General features: G+C 36.9%; 1 long non-coding RNA gene across 1 annotated transcript; it reads left to right on the forward strand.

Moving 5' to 3' along the window:
- The first annotated feature begins 11,935 nt into the window (after window positions 1-11,935).
- LOC121412496 lies at window positions 11,936-13,640 on the forward strand. Its single transcript, XR_005969615.1, has 2 exons — window positions 11,936-11,978; window positions 13,473-13,640. It is a non-coding gene; the product is annotated as an uncharacterized LOC121412496 (long non-coding RNA).
- Window positions 13,641-20,702: the final 7,062 nt, after the last annotated feature.

The raw sequence follows: 20,702 nt of genomic DNA on the forward strand, positions 1-20,702 counted from the left end.
TAAAAGCACAACTTGTTGACGGCTTCCATATTTTCCTCTCCGGCAGAAAATTATAAATTAAGGATAAACCCGGGGAATAACTCGTCGGTAACGTATATTTTCAATATTTTATACATTTTGCATTGTATGAATATGAAAATTAGAGTCTGACAAAAATAGTGGGCCTTCGTTCAAGATAATATGTTATTTAGAATCTAAAAGAAATGAAAAATCTGGACAAAACCCACTCCCCGAATTGTCGGGCCAGATTACACATGCAGGCTCGCACTAACACATTACCGTTGGTGAATGGTCCTATTAGGTCCTGTAGTAAAATGTCAGAAATTGTTGATTTGAATAGATCTAAATCCCCAGAAAAACGGTTATTCCTCATTTTCCTGTCTACCATGGGTAGGGAAATGGGTGTTGCAGAATTCAGGTGTAAAAATTAATGTCAGTGACTGTGTGATATGCAGCCTGCTTGCAGGGATGAGTTTGGTGAAGTTAGCAGCCATTTAGTATATGACTAGAAATAATATGTGTGCAATACTGCAAATAATTCATTATTTAGATCTAGGCCCTAGGCATTATGGTATCATCAGTAGCAAGAAGGGGTGGTGGCAAGAGGGGATGAACTACTCCATTATTACGGGGCGCAGGCACAAGGGGGGTCCAATAGATACACATAATTGCTATATAACACCTCTGTTTGAGGGGATTTTATTAATTGTGGCATTGGGGGTACATTTTAGGGCATAATGATGACATTGGTAGCAAGGAAAAGGGGTGGTGGCAAGAGGGGATGAACCTGTCTGATATTAAGGGGGTGCAAGGGGGGCACAAGGGGTTTGGGTAATAGATACATGTATTGCTACGTGTATAAAGCACCCCTTTGGTACACTATGAGATTATTTTATTTATGGCATGGTGTTTAATAACAGCGTATTGTATGTAAAGAGCAAGTGCGTGATCGAGTAAAATTGTGAGTGAATGAGTGATTGCGATCACGTCTGTATGTCTGTGTGTGTATGTGTGCGTGAGTATGGGTTTGTGTATATGTGTATGTCTGTTGGTAAATGTGTGAACGTGCGTATGTATAGGTATGGGTGATGCTCGTTATTCTGAAGGTTCGTTAATTCCCCAATGCCACAATTAATAAAATCCCCTCAAACAGAGGTGTTATATAGCAATATATATGGGTCATTCCATCTGGATTCACCCAGTGGTTGCACCCGACTGTCTCAGAATTCGTTGTAAATTGGTATACATAAAATTCAACATGGCCCAAGCACAAAACAGAAAAATTATTCAAATCGGTCCGTCGGTTCTCGCACTACAGCCCGCCCTTTTCTCCTTTGACAAAATGGGTGTGGCCTTCAAATTTCAATGGCCATTGCATCATAACGTGTTGACGAATTTTCATGTATTCGTTTTCATTTCATCTCCTGAGGCTATCGATATCGTTAGCAGGAGATCGTAAAAATGAAATCATGCATATTCATGCAAGCACTACCAAGACGTACTACTAAGTTATGAATATTCATAATTCGTACCAAACGTAAACCCAAACTGTGTATGTCTACTACTGCGCTGCGCTAACGCTGTATATGGGTCTGCCACCGCGCCGCGAAGGAAGCCAGAATCGACACAAGTAGAAAAAGAGAATTTGCTATTTAACAGGCGGCCTTTTGTAATAAGACAAGAAAAGCAAGGAGAGAATCGAGAAGACGGTGAGAATGAAATTGAAATGATTTAAAGAAATCAGAGTGGTTTAGAATGTAAGAATTTAATGAAGAAATGAGGTTATTTTGATCGTGATATAGACGGTCAGACCTACATACGCGTTTTACTGTTATTACTGGCGGCGTGTGGCGGTATCCACAGATAGGTGTTCTGGATATAACCACACGCGTGTGGCTGAATGGTAAAGACACACGCGTGTGGCTATATCCAGAACACCTATCTGTGGATACCGCCACACGCCGCAAGTAATAACAGTAAAACACGTATGTAGGTCTGACCGTCTATATCACGATCAAAATAACCTCATTTCTTCATTAAATTCTTACATTCTAAACCCCTTTGATATCCTTAGATCATTTCAATTTCATTCTCACCGTCTTCTCTCCTTGCTTTTCTTGTCTTGTTACAAACGGTCGTCTGTTTAACAGCAAATTCTCTTTTTCTACTTGTGTCGATTCTGGCTTCCTTCGCGGTACGGTGGCAGACCCATACAGGGTTAGCGCAGCGCAGTAGACATACACAGTTTGGGTTACGTTTACGTTTGGTACGAATAATTTTCATACCAAGCGTTAAGCATGCACGAATCCTGAGTTTCGCACGTACACGCACATAGCCTAGAGTCAGTAGAGAATCGACACAAGTAGAAAAAGTGTGGAAATTTGCTATTTAACAGGCGGCCTTTTGTAACAAGACAAGAAAAGCAAGGAAAGAAGACGGTGAGAATGAAATTGAAACGATTTAAAGAAATCAGAGTGGTTTAGAATGTAAGAATTTAATGAAGAAATGAGGTTATTTTGATCGTGATATAGACGGTCAGACCTACATACGCGTCTTACTGTTATTACTGGCGGCGTGTGGCGGTATCCACAGATAGGTGTTCTGGATATAACCACACGCGTGTGGCTGGATGGCACTCACACATTGTACGAGGTTAGTATGTACTAACCTCGTACAATAGACCGTGTTTGACCCTGGATTTCAAAGTAGTCGGCAAACATCGCTTCATTGCTGAAGTAATATTTGCCGAAACTCCTTCTCGCTACGCACCGGGGCTCTTGCCGGTAAGTAGCAATAGATTAAAGAAATATGAAAATAATAATAAAATAATAATCATTAAAAAAAAACAAATTTCGCTTACCTCGGCCTCGAAAGTGACTTCGCTTGTCTCTTCCACGGAAATACAAGGAAGCCCGTTGGTGGCGCTAATAATTTCACAAACTTGATTCAGCTCCTCGGTAATTTTATAACTGTATCTAAATTCTTTGAATGCGCAATCCTTATGATTAATTTACTAATTATGGGCACCAATGAATGAAATACCTTCAAAAACATAATTAAAGATTATTATTGGTGATGATAACACTTATTTGCAATGAATTTAAAAAGATGACTAATAAAAAAAATGAAAATAATATACATGCCTGGAAAGAAACCAGCAGTAGAGGATTTAACGAACGTCAATAATACGTATACGGTATCCCAAAGTCTATACAATGAAAAGATTGGACACTTCACGGACTTCGCGTAATGCCTTGCGTCGATTTGCGTGTAGAAGTAGTGTAGGTGCCTAGTCTTTCCCTTTTCGTGTCTTTGATATGAATATAAATCGCGCGCCCTCTTTAGGCGAAAATTGATATCCGCGCTGAGCAGTTTTCATCTCCGTAAAATCTTCACTAAAGATCAAGAAAATATACATGTTTTTTAAAAGAAACTTCAAGGAGAAGTCACGGAAGGATCTAAATGATTCGGTAAGTGTCATAGCAGAATGTGATATATAAAATTTTAAGTAATATTTTATGTGGGCAAAAGCCCAGAAAAGTTTAACTGTGTCGTGTGTGTCGCGTTGCATTCGACTGATATTCCTTCGCACGCGAGATGCTTTGAACCCATGGGTGGCTGGATGGTAAAGACACACGCGTGTGGCTGTATACACTGCCTTTAATTTAACCCAGGGAACTCCCGCCCGCTACGCGGGCGGGAGTTTCCTGGCCTGGGTTACTATGAATTTAGCTCTACATAGTACTCTATGTAGTCGTAGGGTTACTCCCCACTGACGCCTGGGATCACGAGCTATATTCACCCACGTACTGGTACAAAACCTGAAACTTTCGCCCCCGAGATTTCTACTTTCCCTCTAAATCTAGCCCTAAAACATGTACATGTAGGCCTACCTGTCATGGGGTTCAACTTATTTTCCAAGTGAAGTAGATTACCGGGTGTAACATTTCTGCGATATTGATTTCATTTTTAAAGAAGAATTCATAAAAAAACGAATCGCGCGATTTGCGTGCTGTCGCCAAGCGAAAGACAACGAAATCAAGATGGCGACATTAACACGGCCGTAAGCTCTTTCCATCTTTTCTACTAGCCAGGAGGCTTCTAAAGAGTAAAAAATCATTTACTAATACTATACTTACGTAGTCTTGAGGAAGCAATGATGATGATTTTTTTTAGATATGTCATATACTTCATCATTGACGTCTTGACACTCTCTCCATAGTGTCTTAAGCGAAGGACCAAAACAAAGATGGATTTCCCTAGAAAATCCATCTTTTTAAACCAAAATCACAAGAATTCTATTAATTCTATTCATTCTTACACCTTCCTACGCCTAATGCGTAGCACTCTAGGCGACACCGCAATACTTACCCGTGTTAAGAAACTGAGACTCCACTCACGCGCATTTGGGCAGCCCTAGCTTAGAACTAAGCTTTCTTTCCGTAAAAAATCTTTATTCTTATGATTCAATAAATGTTAATGAATATATAATTACTCTTAAATCGGTACTCACCGGTTCTTTTCTTGAATTTTCTGCCAAATTCCCACGCTTCTGGCTTAAATTCTGCGATGGATTCTGTTGCCATAGACAGCTACACATGCAACTCTATTTATAAATGGAGCGCCCCTTACGAGAGTTGTTAATGCCGCGGAAAAATTGTTAGGCATTTTGGCCTGTGGTCAAGGCGTTCTTTTGTTCTATTTTTTTTTATAGGTATGAGATCGAAATCACAGCGACTATTCACACTGTTCCATAATGATTCCGAAAGGAGGTGCAGCACCCCCCACCCACATGGGCGCAAATCCCAGGGGGACACTTCCCCCTAACCCAAAATAGTAGGGGCACATTATCAAATGTCCCCCTACTATTTTTGTTCTTTTATATATGATGGAAAGAAATAGGCCTACATCATTTAAATCGAAGTAAAACATGTATTTTGGACGAGACGACCTTCTTTTGGGGGTGATAAACCTTCCTTTTTTTTTGTTAGTTTGTTTTTGTTTTTTTTTTGCCTGTTTTCCAGCCCCTGGTCCCCTACCTTAGATTTCCACCCTTGCCTCCCACTACTCTTGATATTGTTTGCGAATCTGTTTTGTAAATTAAAGGGGAATTTCACCCTGATAAAAAGATGATGAAAATATGAGAAAAATCATTTCAAAATATCGATGAAGGTGTTATTTGACAAAAAATGGAGTTGATAGAATTTAGAATGCTTGATTTATTGTGACGTCTATAACGAGCAGTTGCTCTATCCTAAATATAAAATGCCCAAATTTCCCATTTTTAATGGTCCGTAACGACCCACTTTTTTCTTTTTGATAACAAGTATGAATTGATATAGGCCTACTAAAATGTACCATAAAAATCATTATCATGTATTTCTTGACATTTCATTTACTTTTTACCATAATAATAGCTGCTTGCAAAGGCCTACGCCGTCACAAAAAAACCGGGGGGCCGGGGGGGGGGCACTTACATTGACGAGTGGATACCATGCGCGACCAAAAAAAAACGTAAAAAGGATGTCCTTTTCACGATAGGGCACGTTACCTACGTAACGTGATAAGGGTGTCAAAAACACAAAAATAACGAAAAAAGGGTATCTATTAATTCGCTAGGAAAACCGTCGTGTTTAGGGTCTAATTTGCGGGGATGATAAAACAAAATCAAAATGTTTTATAAAGGATGTCCTTTTTGCTCCAACACTTCGTGTTTAGAGTCCGATTTGCGCGAGGTGTAGAAGGTGGGGTCGTACTAAACCAAATAAGGTAAAGCCGACGACCGAAGGACCCGTAACAATAAAACATTCCTGTACTTGTTTAGGGGTTCATTTCAGGGAATATTTGCCAAGAGTATCGTTTTGTTTCCAATACTTGTTAAGGGTAGGGTTTCACACGCCAATACTTGTTAAGGGGTGCATTTTCAGAATATGGAAATTACCTGTTTAGGGTGCTTTTCGAGACCCCATGGTCGCGCATGGTATCCACTCGTGAATGGAAGTGGCCCCCCCCCCGGGCAAAAAAAAAATCTTACCTTTGAAAAAAATTGGTGGGGGATGGATTTTCCTCGAACGCATACCAATTTTTTTTCTGCTATTTTCATAATAAACTTTAAATGAATTCAACTTTGCACTACTTAATTTTTTCAAAGACAAAATAACAAAATTACATCTCGTCATCATCATCATCACCACTATCATTAGCATCACCATCATCATCACCACAACCGTCACCACAACCATCATCATCACCAAGATAATTTTCGTCATTGCCATCATCATCTTTTTTTTTCTTTATTTTTTCCCCATCCCTTCTTCTTTTTTTTTTCTTCCAATATTCCTCCTTTTTTTTAGAGCGGCACACCGTCATGCTCCCTCACTGATTATCCGCCTCTATATGCTTGGTGTTGTATAAATTGGCGGATACCTGAATGAAATACTGAAGAGAAAATAAGGAAAGGGAAAAAGTAAGAAGAAAAAGAAGATGAGGAGAAGAAAAAAAGAAAGCCAAACAAATGAAACAAAACAATGTCAAAATTTCGTAATAAAGTCTTCTACATGTACGTCAGTTTAATAATGATGTTTTCATTGAAATGAGAACAAAAAAAGAATTGAAACCATAGGCGGCGGAAGCGGGGACGTTCCCCCCTAAATTTGTTGTTGACCTTTTTTTTTTGCTTGTCAATTTATTTTCCTACGTCCCCCCCTAAAATGTTTGGGTTGAGAGCCTTTTTTTTGCTTGTCAAAATTTTTTAGGTTGTCCCCTCCTAAAATTTGGGGCTTCCGCCGCCAATGATTGAAACAGGACTACATTATAATATAGTGTAAAGAAATAGAGGGAAGCTCCGAGACAATAAAAAGGTTGAAAAAGAAAAAAAATGTGAAAACACAAAGCTCTCACAACATGAGCATAATAACAAATAAGCGAGGACAAGTAGCTGAGGGACCCCCCCCCCCAACTCTCTCTCTCTCTAGTTATCTATCTATCTATCCGACTCGATTATATAAGAGAAGAATTTACTAATCAAAATATTATGAGCAAAAAGCACGAGCTGATATTTTTTATGAATATTCAAAACTGATAGAGAGACGCAATCGAATTATTCGATTGCGACAAAATTGATGATCTGAGAATTTATTGTTTTTAGGAATTCATTAAAAGCATAAAGTTGATCAGCATTAAAATATGGCAGGCGCAACGCATGAGCTAAAGCTTTATAGGCATACACCGATAAAAAATTTTAAGTATTTTTGGTAATCATGAAAAAAATTGATATTTCATGAAAGAAAGCTCAAATCCCGAGGAGGAATATTCTTATGAATTGACTTTAAAAAAAACTGTGGTAAGCCCCATTTAATATTTGATTATAAGTCGAATAAAACAGTAAAAGCTGACAAACGTTCGCGTGATATTTGGCAACCTCCCCCCCCCCCAAAAAAAAAAAATAAATAAATAAAAAATAAAAAAAAGTTTTTAACTATAATAATGATCGAAGGTAATTTTGTCTCGCGTAGAACTGGACAAATGAAAAAAAGATTGTCACTAAAAAAATGAAGGTAATTTTGACCCACGTAAAATTTGGCGAGCCCCCCCCCCCAAAAAAAAAGGAAAAAGGTTTTAACAAGCAAAAAAAGTCTAAAAAGGAGAAAGAAGAGACAAGAATAATTATGAACGAAATATCCCCATTACAAATAATGCTGTGATCATCATAAGGGAGGGGTCGCATAATTAGTATGAACAACGTATTTAATTCCAAAATATTTACTACAAATCTCAATAGGGGGATCGGGCAGAAATGCTCACCCCCACCCCCACCACCCCCGATCCGCCACTGATTCCAATCAATAATGACATTTATCTGCAATACTGATACTTTGGAATCAAGATACTGAAGATTGATACGCTTTACATAAATTATGAACGTCTGACAAAAAGATAATCTACCGATCACCTGACCGATCAGCTGACCAGTTCGCGTATCACTTCGGAGTTGATCACTCGTCGCAGCTGTGTGGAACGCTCACCGAAAATCAACAAAAAGGGCCTGAAATGTAAGTTTAATGATAATATATTTTAATTTGAACTACTTAATTAATACTTTTAATGTCTCCCCAACAAATGAAAGTCATATCACGTAACTCCAATTTGTATTAAGGCGTACATTTACCAAAGTCTTGGGTTGGAAATCAGAACAGCATTGTCTAACCCATATTTTTGGGTAATGTTGCCTATGAGGTCCATACATGTTAATGTTTGGACCTCATTGGTACTAGGAGTGAATGCGTAGGGAGGTGTTGAATATTATATAAAAATATAAAATTTAGAGATAGAAATTAGAGATGAAAATTCTTATTCAACAAATCTTAAAATTTATTTCGTGATCATAAATAATTTATATATATTAATATGAATTATTTATAATGAAAATATAAATTTTAATGGGTTAGTTAATGATTTGTTAAATAAGAATTTTCATCTCTAAATTGTTAAGACGGGATTGCTTTCCGGAAGTACGTCATACATAAGCGGTTCAAGGGTCGACGCTATTGTATTTCCATTGTTTACATGTGGAAGGGGGGGTATACGCGGCATCAGTTAGGTAAGAAATCTTCATTTTTTTATATTTTTTATAATAATATTTAAAACCTTCCTACGCATTAGGCGTAGGAAGATGTAAGAATGAATAGAATTCTTGTGATTTTGGTTTAAAAAGATGGATTTTCTAGGGAAATCCATCTTTGTTTTGGTCCTTCGCTTAAGACACTATGGAGAGAGTGTCAAGACGTCAATGATGAAGTATATGACATATCTAAAAAAAATCATCATCATTGCTTCCTCAAGACTACGTAAGTATAGTATTAGTAAATGATTTTTTACTCTTTAGAAGCCTCCTGGCTAGTAGAAAAGATGGAAAGAGCTTACGGCCGTGTTAATGTCGCCATCTTGATTTCGTTGTCTTTCGCTTGGCGACAGCACGCAAATCGCGCGATTCGTTTTTTTATGAATTCTTCTTTAAAAATGAAATCAATATCGCAGAAATGTTACACCCGGTAATCTACTTCCCTTGGAAAATAAGTTGAACCCCATGACAGGTAGGCCTACATGTACATGTTTTAGGGCTAGATTTAGAGGGAAAGTAGAAATCTCGGGGGCGAAAGTTTCAGGTTTTGTACCAGTACGTGGGTGAATATAGCTCGTGATCCCAGGCGTCAGTGGGGAGTAACCCTACGACTACATAGAGTACTATGTAGAGCTAAATTCATAGTAACCCAGGCCAGGAAACTCCCGCCCGCGTAGCGGGCGGGAGTTCCCTGGGTAAGAAATCTTCATTTTTTTATATTTTTTATAATAATATTTAAAACCTTCCTACGCATTAGGCGTAGGAAGATGTAAGAATGAATAGAATTCTTGTGATTTTGGTTTAAAAAGATGGATTTTCTAGGGAAATCCATCTTTGTTTTGGTCCTTCGCTTAAGACACTATGGAGAGAGTGTCAAGACGTCAATGATGAAGAAGTATATGACATATCTAAAAAAAAATCATCATCATTGCGTCCTCAAGACTAATACTAACGTATCTTATGGTGTGTTTATGCTTCCATTGCGAGGACAGAATCAGCGATTTCAAACGTCGATTCAAAATGCCGATCGTAAACGTGGTTCTGGGAGTGCTGTTTATGCTTAACTTTTCAGAGCATATCATGATCTCCAGCTGGCTTCGCATCGTAAAGCGAGGTCAAATTGGGCGCGCCTTTTTTCAAAAGTTTTTTTTTTCCGATTGTTGTTTTTACGTAGAGATAACAAGGAGCAATACGACTGTATTTGCCCGCGGATTTTCATCTCACCGGAAGCATGTACCAAATGACGTCATTTAAACACGTTTATGATCGTGGTTCTGTTTATACTTCCCCAGAAAGCCTGATTCTGGTCAAACAACGTTTACAAACGCACCTTTTTGTGAGTTTACGATCGGCGTTTTGAAACAGCGTTTAAATGAAAGTAAGCATGGACGCAACCGTGTTTTGGACTAATCACGTTTGGAAACGCTGATTCTGGCCTGAAAAGTGGAAGCATAAACACGGCCTTACTCTCACCTAGCCAGGCGGCTTCTAGTTCTAGAGAGTAAAAATCAGTTACTAACGTAAGGTTACTCTCATCCGAAGCCAGGTCTTCTCATTGACCCACACGACGGAAGCCAAACCACCTGAAACTTTCACCCCCAAGATTTCTACTTTCCTTAATAGAAAAGATCTAGGCCTAAATCATGTACATTGAAAAAACTTCATTTCCGACATTTCTACGCTCTCGTTATTTTTGAACAAGAATTCATCAAAAAAAATGAGAGAAATATTGTGAAAAGACGGAAGAGACTTGCCCGATGTTTACGCCGCCATCTTACTTCCTATTGTTCTTCGCCAACGTTACCCGACGCACGCGTCTATGAGAAGGAAGACCTGGCTTCGTATGAGAGTAACCTTACGTTAGTAAATGATTTTTACTCTCTAGAAGCCGCCTGGCTACTCTCACCCACGTTACGCGACTCAAGCGTCCGTATCGTGGGTGAAGAACAATAGAAAACAAGATGGCGGTGTAAACATCGGGCAAGTCTCTTTTTTTCATGACATTTTTTCATTTTTTTAATGAATTCTTGTCTAAAAATAAAATCCATAGCATAGAAATGTCGGAAATGAAGTTGTATCCCAGGTACATGATTTAGGGCTAGATCTTTTAGAGAGAAAGTAGAAATCTTGGGGGCAAAAGTTTCAGGTTTTGGCTGCCTACATGCACATGTATACAATAGAAGCCCTGGCTTCGTATGAGAGTAAGTTACGTTAGTAAATGATTTTTACTTTCTAGAAGCCTCCTGGCTAGACTGGATTCGCATTACATCGGCTGATTAACAAATTTGGGGACAAATTTAATGATGTGAAAGATTCTTACTAGTTTTTAAATAATAATTATCTTATTTAGATCTACTGAAGAATATGTCTACAACTCAAAATAGTTTGTGTGTACAGAATTCAGATAACTTAAAAACTGGTGTCTGAATTCTGATTTGATAACTTGTCTATACTCTGTAGTAATAATTCTAATAACGCTAAAACCCCATTTTTACAATGCATTTCATAAATGGCTCTTTGAAATTACTCTGATTATTTATGTCTGTCCTTAATGTGCCTGTCCCTTACAGAAAAAAAAGCTGATGTACTAAAGAAAGAGAAGGAATTCCTAAACACCGCAACCAGAGTAGATGAGGCTATGGATGAGTCTGATGCCACAGATGAGGACATGGAGGATGAGGCTTCAACCTCAAAAAAAGATGTGAGAAAGAGGGTACGTTGAAACTTTACATTCAACTTAAATTTTTAAGACGTGCATGGATCAGGAAATTTTGAAGCATACTAGCCAGGAAATTTAGTCCAAAGTGATAAGTGTTTACCTGAAGCAGGCCAGACTTTATTCTGTGATTTGCAAAAAAAAAAATGACTTATACATAACTTGATATCGCTGCCAGTGGTGATTCAAAAAATTGCTCTTAAATTTCTACTTGAAAAAAAAATTGATGGAATTGGAAAGTATTGGTGGTACTACTTCAATAAAAGAAAATTCATTAGAAAAACTAAAAATAATGATACACTTATGAATTTTGTCTGGATTCCTAGTCTAGATACAGAATTGCATTGGATTTGCACATGACCGCGTACCCAGGTGTCGCAAATTTGAACTCAGAAGATATGCGAGACTTAAATGTGAGTGGCGCGGCGCGGTCACCCCAAAAAATCGTAGCTGGATGGTCTTGAAAAATGTTGAGCGGGGGAGGGGGGGCTACATTAAATTTTAATTTTAAAAATTCTAAACATATTCCATATCTGTTCATATTTTATTTCCATTTTTGGTTGCAGGTTGGGAAAGCTGACAGATCTGCTATGGCAGAGCTTCTAAAGAAGAAAAAGACTGAAGACCAGCGGAACCATAAAGGTCAGTTTAAAAGTTTATTATTTACGGCAAGATTCTGTGGCCAATTAAATGAAAAATCATGACCAGAAAACAAAATTCTCATATGTCCAGAAAGAGTATCTTCTCCAGAGCATTGCATTCATGCTTTTGGTGCAAATAGAATTTTACATCACAACAAAGAATACCTCTTAATTATCGAAGGTTAAACATATACCACATAAAATTGTATCTGAAATTATGATGGAGTAGATGCTCTTTCAGGACATACATCTATATGAGATGAGAGTTATGTTTTCCGGACATGCTTTTTCATTAAATTGGTGATTTTTTTAAATGTTAAAGTTTTTTTTCTGACTCTCTTGGTATATCATTGTAGGATATTGGCACTCTGAATGGATGAATTTCCATTGCTAGCCCTGGCATATCAACATTCACAAATAACACTGTGTCTCACACACAGATTTGCGTTATGGTAAATTCTAGTAGAAGGGGCTATGAAATGATGTGTCTGAGGATATATCCACCGCAAAAATAAAAAAATCACTTTCAATTTTTGAAAAAATTGCATTTTGGCCAATTCATATCGTCTGTGATGTCATAAAATCATATTCTAAAAAAATCTCTGTTAATGATATTTATCAAACCTTCACTGATATATTTCTCAATTTTTTTTTGTTTCTTATTACAACCAATTATTCATCAGGGTGAACTTCCCCTTTGATAGCTTTTACATTTTCTTGTGTATTTTGCCAAGAATGATTGTCTCTGCGTGAATCTACAAATGAATTCAGAATATCACAATTACTGTAAATAGGAAGATGCTCTGTAATTTCTCATATTACCAAGCTTGTCAATAATTTCAAGGCGGAGGGTTAGGGTGAATCCCCCTGAAAGAGAAACTACATGTACTAGAATAGCACAGTCTCTCCAAATGGTAATCTACGGTGAAAATAAGTTTTTGATGTGGAAACAAAAACAAACTAACAGAAAACGGAGGAAAAGGACACCGACTTTGATTTGAATCTACGTAACCATAGAAAACATTTTAATGTTTTAAGTAAGTGATTGATCTTCACAAATGTCTTGTCATTTTACATTTTACAATGATGCTGCCTGTCACCGGTACAATTTCTTCCAGAGCGGCGGACCAAAAAAATTAGAAATTCACAGAGTCAAAGGCTTAGACAATCAACCAGTTTAAGAACTTAATTTCCTTTAAGTCACTTCCTTGTCATTTCATAAGATATTTTCAATCAAGTAGGACTATAGAAATAAGATTACCGAGCCTGAAATCTTGATTTTCTTGCTTTAACTTATCCGCCCCTAATACTATAATCCTGTTTCATGGGTATGCATGTTTTTTTTGTTGTGTTTGTGACTCTTAGATACTCCAACAGTCACAAACAGACGGAACTTGACTTGGCTTTAATTAATATTTATATATGATGTAGAGTCTTTGATAAAAGTTTGAGACTTTGAGCCAGTTTTTGTGTCCTTTCATTTTCTTATATTCAGCACACACAACATGCATGACAACAATTTCCCTGCACTTCCACGGGCCAAGTACGTGCACGCATGGGCCAGAAGCTGAAAGATGTCCGTGCATCTCGAAGACGTGCAGAAAAGCAGGTTTAAGTGTGATACCTTTTTTTTTGTTTGGAAATAAGCCTTAATATTGCCTCATACGAGTTATTAAAAAACCCATTTTATTCTGATCATGGGTATATATTACACGAAAATGTCTTTCATGTATTATGACATGTCTGCTAATACAGCCAACTCTGGTTTATATAGTGTGTGCTTTCAAAATTTATCATGACATGCCAACTCCTGCTTTATCACCTTGTGATATTCATCAAACTCAGATTGATATATTTTTATATTTATACTATGACAAATCATTTTCTTGCCATGTGCCTTCCGTTTGATACTGTTTCCAAGTTCCAACTAATACAAAGGAATACTTATATGCAGCTATATGGACGCTAGTGCTGTTGTCGGGAACAAAAATCCATGTCGACATGTCGCTTAAAAATTAATCCCGACATCGACAATGTCGACATGAAAAAGGGACCGTAATTTAGCCTAGGCTCCCTAAGTTAACAAAAAAATCATTCGATCGTGGAACATAACACTCTCAATCAAACGTATTCACCTTGACACGAAGAATATCCCCACACTAGATCTAGATCTATATAATACAGGCTCAGTTCGGGAAAACATATTTTCACTAAGCTAGAGTGAATTCACTTTCAAAATCACCGATTTAATCCACATCTTTTTCTGGAGAATCAAGTTTTGTACCACGATCCGGTCTCGAAAGCATTGCGCAATAACACTCGGAGCCAATTTGAGAATTACCAATTACAATAGTGATCATTGCGTATTATACGCTGGTCACATGTGCTGCAAACGCAAGCTCCTCAAATTGACAGTGAAAAATAATGAAAATCGACCGATAATTTCAGTATCACTTCCGCGGCGATCCGTGCAACGATCTCCAAATGAAGGAAGGGAAGTTTTCTGTGACTTCGTGATTTGAATTAAGCGCTCAATTGCGGCGGTCACAACTTTGACAAAAACGTTTATGTGAAAAGTAATGCATTGAGGAGCAACGTATTATCAAGCACGGTGAATAGCGATGGGTACATACGGTGAATGCTACTACGGCTCGTCGAGGGGCGCGGTAGTTCGATCTGGCAGGCCGGCCCACACTCGACTCATGCACTGACGTATTTCTGCTGCCGCGCAGCTCGCAGGTACCGGGTATTATTTTATTTAATGTGCCGCTTTACAGCTGAATAAACCTTTTAATCGCGCCTTTTACTGTGGATAAAAGCTTCCAACTTTTCAGCTAAGCTTTATACTCGTGACTTTAGGCTAGACCCCTTTTTATTTTATGTTTGCATGTCGATGTGGGTGCGTGCATGTCGACATGTCGGAAACATTGAAAATCCTTCGTATGTCGACATCAATGTCGATATGAGGCCTATCGACAACAGCACTAATGGACGCTAGTATATGCACTTCATGCAAGAGATTTGTGGACATTTTTTGGCTCTTGTTCATATTTTTCTGATATTTGTATATAGGTGTGAATAGGCAAAATATATGCAAAGTGTTCTTATTTTTGAAAAATAAATGTTGGTTACTTGTTCCTGTTTCGAAATTTCACAACTCTCTGTGATGGTAGGGATTTGCTTTACTACATGTATAGGCGTTGCTTTTCCGACTACGGCGGCGTCGTCGTCAACATTGAAATCTTAACCAAGGTTAAGTTTTTGAAATGTCATAACTTAGGAGTTAGGAAGTATATGGACCTAGTTCATGAAACTTGGACATAAGTGTAACGAAGTATCACTGATCATCTTGCACGAGTGTCCAGGTTGAATGATCAAGTTCATTTAGGGTCTAAGTTTTTTTTATGTCATAACTTTAAAAATATAAGGGCCTATTTTATGAAACTTGTACAAAAGTTAAATTGCTGATAATCTTACATTAGTGTCAGCCTGTCAGGTCACATGATCAAAGTCAAAGGTCACAGCACTGAAACCTGAACTGTTAATTTTTTTTAACTGTCATCATCATGATCCTATTTCATGGACTTGAACATAAGGGTAATCAAGTACCACTGACAATGAGTTTCAGGTCACATTGTCAAGGCCAATGATCATTTATGGTCAATAAAATTTGACCATGTTTGGTTATCAAAATTGAAATCTTTAACCAAAGTTTTTGAGATGTCATCTTAACTTTGGAATTTTATCGACCTAGTTTAGGAAAATTGGACATGATTATTTAAAGCCTGTGTATAGCTTTGGTAAAGGGTCAATAATGTGATTGATAATCGAATATCATCTAATATGACAGTCTTACTGAAGCGTAGAGACCGTTAGATATTTTTCCAACTGCACTTCTCTGAGAAAATTTCAAATATTCAAATCTTGGATATATAGCGCCCTCTCTCGGCGATGCTTGTTTTAAATTAAAAAAATTGGCATTCAAGCGCTTATTTTATAAATTTAGTGATGAGATATCCAAAAGTTACAGACAAAGAACATATCTTGAAAGTTTAAGCCATTCCATGATTTGGAATAGGATTTAATTAAAAGACAAAAACGCACAGATATTTTAATTTGATCGGGTGACCCGATCAAGTTAAATTTCCATGTAAAATTGCAAAATTTATCCTGTAAAACACATTTTCATTTCATATCCTCCACATCATAACTGTTATAGGGAATATCCATTCATATTAGCTAGCAATGAATTGGAATAGTGATAGGTGCATTTTGGTGGATTTACCAAAACTATACACAAGCTTTAAGTTTCACTTATCATCTTGCATGAGTTTTAGGTCACATGATTAAGGTCAAAGGTCACTTAGGGTCAATGAACTGTGACCATGCTCGAGATATTTTTTTAAATGTCATAACTTTGAAAGATTATGGATCTGGTATTCTGGTTCATGAAACTTGGATATAAGGGTAATCAAGTATCATTGATAGTCTTGCACTAGTTTTTAGTCAAATGATTAAGGTCAAATGTCATTTAACTTTGACTATGTTGGGAGTAATTTTAGAAATGTCTTCATAACTTTGAAAGTAAACTTGAACATTAGGGTAATCAAGTATCACTGTTTTTATTCAAAGTCAGCATTGTTGCTATATTGAATTGCGTGACGCAGGCGAGACTGTCAGAGGCGTTCCACTTGTTTTTTTTTCAAGTAACCTTTTCTTTTAAGGTTAAACAGGTTATTTTAGTTCGGTGTTTTCATCACTTGTAACCTTGCAAATCTTGTTTCGAATGAAGATACTTGCATTTGAATGAAAGAACAACCTCAAAGATAAATTTGTCAGAATATAGACTCATAAATGTTAGATACCTTAAAGGGGTACATATCAAAATAAATACAGTAAAATCCACCGAGCAAAACGCTGAAAATCTGGCAGCAAATAGTGAAGTTATAGAATTTCAAGCTTAGCAATATTTTGTGAAAATAGTCATATGCAAGTCATCATGAATGTGCAATAGGTTGACTAATGATGTCATGTCCCCACCTTCCTTTTTCTTATTTTATTTAATAAAATCATGATCATTTCATATTTTCCTACATGTGTACACGACATGTCTCCCTTGTAACAAAATAAGTTGGCACAATGATTTTCTTACAAACTAAATCAGTTGTCAATCCAATTTTTGTAATTATATTTGGTGACAAAATTTGACTAAATATAATTTTTTGAAATAAAATACAAAAGATTACGTGGGGATATCATCAGCTTGCTCATTGCATATTCATGAAGACATGCATAGCACTGTTTTGCCCTAGTAATGCAAAAGTTAAAAATGTAATGACTTTGTCATCCTTGTCAGATTTTTATGAAATTTTCAGTATTTTGTTTGTCTCATTTTACTTTATTTGTTAAAATTGTATTATGTCAGCCTGGAGTACCCCGTTAATATGTTTACATTTAAGAAATATTTCATACCAGGCTTGTTTTCCCAAACAATTTCATTCCACAACGTATGTTTACTTGTGAAAATCGAGGAGAAAAATTCATGTTTGTATTCACTGTGCTGGTATTTATGACCCAGTTATTTTCATGTTGCTTTTATTTTATTACTGTTTATTAAACTGAACGAAATGAATTTTTTCATTTTTTATTTCTAATTATATTTTCTCGTGTCTTGTGGATTGCTCTCCCTACTCTTCAGATTGGGACCAAAGCACAATGTCTACCATGATACAACCACCCAAGTACCTACAGCCAGTGACAACAGACAAATTCTCAAATCAATTATGTTGTGATCAGGAGGATGGAAATTTTTAGTGTTGATTTTTTTTTCTTTTTTTACAACTGGGTATGCAAAATGATGAAAGATATATTCTAAAATTTGATTTGAATTGGTGACACTATTATTAGCTTCCACTCCTATTGAGATCAGCACTAATTGGCAATGATGGTATACTTTTGTGGTCAAGATTGCGGGACACTGTGCTTCGTTCCATTTGGCCTGTGTTGCAGTGGTCTACATGGTATGTGCTGCATGGGTATGCAGTGGACTGCATGTGGTAAATGAGCTAGTGGCACATGCATACCACAGTGTGGTGGATTGTGTAGTCAATGTCCGTGTGGTGGACTGTGTGGTAGACATCACAGTAAGATGAGCACTATAGTGTTGGAGACTATGTGGTGTATGTCATAGTGTGGTGGACTATGTGGTGTATGTCATAGTGTGGGGGACTATGTGGTGTATGTAATAGTGTGGTGGACTGTGTGGTATATGCCATAGTGTGGTGGACAATGTGGTGTATGCCATAGTGTGGTGGACTATGTGGTATATGTCATAGTGTGGTGGACTATGTGGTGAATGCTACAGTGTAAAGGACTATGTGGTTATAAACATGTGGTACACAGTGTGTTTAATATGTGTTTCAGACTGTGTGGCGACTGTGTGGCAACACTGTGTTTAGTGTTGTAAATACACAGTGTTACCACATGTCCCAAAATCATATATTAAACACATGTGTTACACACTGTGAACACACTGTGGTACATACTGTGATACACACGGTGGTTCACACTATGGTACACACTGTGCTGCATAGTGTGGTAACACTGTGTTTGTTCCATAATGGTAACCTCTACGTATCTGTCCCTCACTGGAAATGCAGTGAGTTCGGGATACCGAGAAGGAATCAGGATTTAGGTTTGTTAGCGCTGGGTACCAACTCGGATGAGGGGCTAGTTCAATGACCACCAAATAAGAATATGTATTTCAAATTATGAAGTAATACAACAAACGTAAGCACTGTAACACAATAGGAATAAGATGTCATATACTTTTAATGAATTCTCTGATCTCAGAGCTGTCACTGAATGAAACAAAACTTATAACAACGAATAACTATTATATATTTTATCTACAGTGCGTATAAAAAAAACGGGACAGATTTCAAAAGTCTATAAAACTTTTGTTTCAAATTATGATCTCTATATTTTGGTGTCAATACGGGCTCTGGAGTCTTATCCTTCAAATGTCATTAAAATAATTTCGTTTCGTTCATGCCTGAGCGAACAAGGAATGTTTTTGTCAGGGGTAAAAAAGGAGGCTTGCGCCAAAATGGCATAAAATGATAAATATGGTGGTCGGACTTCTTGCTAATTAGCAGACTTCCTCTCACCCTTTTCATTAACTTTGCCATAGTTTCTGAATTTTCGGTCAAATTCATTTCCAAATCTACTTATTTGCTTGAATAGTTCTGTTGTTGTTCATTTTTAATTTGTTTTCTTTTAGCTTTGAATATTCTTTCTTCAGGCAAGAACATTTTTTAAAACCAGTGTATGAGAGAGCGTGTTCTTTTTTGAGGTTGGGGGCTCGGCGTTCCCCCCTCCCATAAAAAAATATTACTAAGGAAAAAAAGGGGAAAGGATAATAACAGAAAACATAGAAAATGAAGTATGATATCATTTTCTAAATATTATGTCAAAATCACAAGATTGGATATTTCAATAATAAAGTGGAAATTTTTGCTTGCTCGCTTCGCAACTTTTTAATACATTTTACCCGATCTACCATATCTTGCTCCTTCAAAATTGACTCAATACACCATTACCATTGAAAGACATGAATCCTTTCCTGTTTATCCTGTCAAGCACATAATTAAACTTGGTGAAGGATTCAATAACTTTTTGAAAATAGGATTCATCTCTTTTATAGGTACCAGAACATAATTTGTTTCACCAAATAATCATTAAAGGTACCATAACATATTTTCTTTCACATGATAAAAGGATTTGAATTATTACAATTTCTCCCAATTAACAATGCAAATCTTCTTACTTGGGTTGACAAAAAGTCACTTCTTTTCTTACTTATGAAGGAAAATTCAAGGGTAAAAAAGGTTTAAATGAAAAACAATATAATTCAGGTAAATAAATAATTTTGTAAATGAAATTTGACAGCATAATTCGAAAATTATGGCAAAGATGATGAAAAGATTAAGAGGAAGTCTACTGATTAGCCAAAAGTCTAATCATCAAATTTCTCATTTCTGCCATTTTGGCGCAAGCCTCTTTTAGAACCCCTGACAAAAATGTCCCGTGTTCGCTCAAACATGAACAAAATTTATTTTTTTTAAATAGCTTTTCAAAGATAAGATCTTAGAGCATCTATTAACATCAAAATATAGATGAAATAATTTGAAAAAAAATCATAGAATTTTCAAAACTGTCCCGTTTTTTTGTGATACGCACTGTACAGTATCTTCTCACTATATATATTTTATGACATACATGTATTATCCAAACTCAATTAGAATGAACGTTCAAATAACTTTGTTTACCAGGGAATATTTTGGAGATGGGGAGGAGAGGACTTAGTAATGGAGGAAATGTTAGTAAATTAAGTGACCACTTACATACGCGATCGCAAGCTTACAAAACAGTTCAGATGCTGACGAGGGCTTTCAAGACGGAGGTGATGACAAGGACAAGGACGATTCGATGACAATGACTTGAACGGTGATGGCGATGACGAGGACTGGACCGATGGGGTGACTGGATCGTTGAGAAGACAAGGACTGGATTGATGACATTACGACAAGAGTGGGCCAGAATGAGTTGAAAGTGCGCCAAAATTGCATTCCGTGTTATATTTTACTTTAACATGTTAATTAAGTGTAATTTTGGGCGTAGAATCGACTGAACATAATTTAAAGCCGATATGATGTCACCTTGA

The sequence above is a fragment of the Lytechinus variegatus genome, chromosome 4, assembly GCF_018143015.1.
Source record: "Lytechinus variegatus isolate NC3 chromosome 4, Lvar_3.0, whole genome shotgun sequence".
NCBI lineage: Eukaryota > Metazoa > Echinodermata > Echinoidea > Temnopleuroida > Toxopneustidae > Lytechinus > Lytechinus variegatus.